Consider the following 3168-nt stretch of genomic DNA (forward strand, 5'->3'; position numbering starts at 1 on the left):
TGTGATAGACTGACAGTGTGTCCAGCATTCTGATTTGCAACTGCTGCTGCCTATAGCATCTGACTTGTTTCAAAGCAGAATTCAAAATACACGGATGAAAGGATTTGTACTGATTAACTGAAATGGAGGCTAATCTCCAATAAATTGTCCTGATATTACTTCAAGGTTTTCTATAAAGCTTACTAATTTGAAATTTTCACTCACCTTTCATATAATTTATTATTTATCTTTTCTAGTTTCTTTTAATATCAAGTTATAAACTTTGGAACAAAACCATGGGCCCAGCTATCTTGCTCAGACTGACTGTTCTTGTTTGCCTACTGCACGGTAAGTGTTACTAATTTTATTGTTTAATTTTTTTCAAAGTGTATTTGAAATCCATTCTGTAATGCCATACCTGCACATTTCTGGCAATGGCTTGACTTAGGGCATCAAGTAGATATACCAAAGATAAACCAGAGTGAGTGAGCAAGACACAGACAAGATGTTACACAAAGAGACAGTTCTTTATTTAAAAAAAATAAGTGATATGAAAATATGAAGTGTGTTCAATTTGTTTTCATATTGAGCATAAAGTGAGAGACACTCACATCCATAAGTCCGATCATTTTCAGCTTATGTATTGACACAAAAAAAATAAAGATAAACATAAAAACAAATAAAAAATGCCAGAACTCTATTCCATCTCCCTTCTTCCTCTTTAAATAGCACAGAAGGGACAGCATAGGACTTTCGACGTCCCCAAAACAAAATGTGCCCTACTCCAAAGACCCTCAAGGGCTTCCTTCAACCAGGCATAACTAAAAATAAAAGAAACATTCAGTGCATCCTTTGTTTATAGGAGATAAAACCAAGAGAACATATACCTCCTCCTCAACTCATTCAGGTACCTCAGGGGTGCCTATGGCATACCCTGCCACTTGGCAGACTCAACCTAAGTCAAGAAGATAAACTCCCCTCCCCACTGCAGACATTCATTCTCTTCATTTTATACACCCTATGAGATTCCATCCACCAATCATATTATTCATTTCACCAAGCTCCTTCCAATTACCTAGTCCAGCATCATATCTTGCTGTATGACCCAAAAGAAAGCCAAAAGAAGTGTACCAACATGGACAGTCTAAATTGGACCACTCTGTGGTAAGTAGTCCCTTCTAATTCATGAGCTCTCCTAGCTTGCACTGAGACATTTTTCCCCTTTCCTTCACGGAACAACATCTGTTGCTCAGATGTCTTTGCGCATCCCAGCCGGAAGACCAGGTACAAGGTAGATTTTGCTTGTTAAACAAGGCAGATATTGTGAGATGCTGCCTAAAGGACGAACTTACAAGGTAGTGGCTGGTGTTGCTTCATCACAAATGGAAGCAACTGGGTTCATATCTTGCTCTGGTCATTGTGTCCAAGTGTAGATTTATCTGGTGTGGTGACTGGCCCGGACACAGACAGGCAGACACGCTCATGTCACCCAACATACGTTTATTTACACTACTATTTACAATTATTGTGCCACAAACCCCAATCTTCCCCAAAGTCCAGGCCAACCACTCTGCCTCTTCGGACCGCCTCCTTCTGTCTTTCTTGAACCTTGTCCTGCTTCCACCCGACTCCAGCCTCGAATGAAGGGAGGTGGCCCCTTTTATCCATACCCGGATGTGTTCCAGGTGTGCACCGGCAATCCCGCGGACACGCCCCAGTGTGGCGGAAATGCCGGCTGTCCTCCCGGAAGCACTCCGGGTGTTCCCTCTCTTCTTCCCCCCAGCACTTCTTGGTGTGACAGAAGTACTGGGGTCCAGGGTCCTTCAGGCAGGGGGACGCCCCCTGGCGGTGACCACGGACCCCTACAGGGTTGGGCTTCCAAGCCCTGTACCCGTGGCCCCCAATACAACCAGGGCAGATGCCCCCTCGTGGTCTGGAGGAGGAATGAGCCCTCCTCCTGTCTTCCTGGGCGTCCCGGCCAGGCATGAGCCCCATCCGGGTGCCACACTGGGTAATCATGTTTTTCTCTAATATTATTACAAAGATGTTTTCTTGGTTCCCTGCCTTGTGCCCTGTGTTGGCTGGGATTGGCTCCAGCAGACCCCCGTGACCCTGTGTTCGGATTCAGCGGGTTGGAAAATGGATGGATGGATGTTTTCTTTTATCAAATGTTATGTTAGAAAAGACATAAGGAAATCAGAATAGAACACATAACTCAAAGAATATGTTAAAACATTTTCAGAAGAGTACTTCATATATAACCATTCAAACACATCTCAATAGCAACCGTTGCTGTAAATCATGCCTATAGATCAGTGAATTGGACATCGTTGCTGCTAGGGTGGCCCAGAGAGAAAGAAGCCATGTAGAGAACCCCAAGTGGACAATGAAAGGAAAAGGAGGTGAATCAGTGAAGTGATAGTCACCAGGCCATAACATTCCAGCTTTCCATCACATGAATGAATGCTGTCTACTCATCAATGGTAGTATAGGATGATTTATTAATCCTGAATGCTGAATTAAGTTATAAAAGTAGACAAACAATAATTTGGAGAAAGGGTGTTCTTCCTTTGAGAAGCCACTGTTAGTTTGTCTGCAATGATGTCTAATGGGGAATGCCAGGAGCAGAAAAAAAACTATGTACATTAGTAGGAGAAGTACAGTATATGTAAGAACAGAATCTTATTAATAGATTTCTAAACAAAATCTGCAAGGAGAAGGCAGTGAGACAATCCAAAGCATGTGAATGAATGTGCCAAGAACACTGAGGGAGCGAAGGAAAGAGGCAACTGTAACTCGTATACTAACAGAGCAAATGATGAATAGCTGTGGAAACTGGACAATCAAACTTCTGTCAAGAATGAAGTAACATCCTGAAAATAAAATTGTATAGATCATGTCCAGAGATGGGAGAGATGAACAATATTGTCAGGATATCAACCAACAAGGTAGCTAGAGGGTAATCAGTCCAAAGACCATCTGGAGAAGATCCACACTAAATGAAGCCAAACAAGCCACCAAATTATGGGTAGAAACTAAACACCTTGTCTGAAATGGAGTCTGATGGAAGCAGTTTGTTGAAGCCTTATGCTACAATTAGGAGTTTGCAGAGGCTATATACAAATGATTACATTGGTTACTATTATTAACTGTTGGTTGGAAAGAGTCTACTGATAAATGTCAATTTTC

The 3168-nt window shown here is 42.2% G+C and overlaps 1 long non-coding RNA gene across 1 annotated transcript; it reads left to right on the forward strand.

The window, feature by feature from the left end:
• Window positions 1–337: 337 nt before the first annotated feature.
• On the forward strand, window positions 338–2786 carry LOC127526143 (uncharacterized). The gene is made up of 2 exons (XR_007933764.1): window positions 338–1344; window positions 2534–2786. It is a non-coding gene; the product is annotated as an uncharacterized LOC127526143 (long non-coding RNA).
• The last annotated feature ends 382 nt before the right edge of the window (window positions 2787–3168 follow it).

The sequence above is a fragment of the Erpetoichthys calabaricus genome, chromosome 17 (genome assembly GCF_900747795.2).
Source record: "Erpetoichthys calabaricus chromosome 17, fErpCal1.3, whole genome shotgun sequence".
Lineage (NCBI taxonomy): Eukaryota > Metazoa > Chordata > Cladistia > Polypteriformes > Polypteridae > Erpetoichthys > Erpetoichthys calabaricus.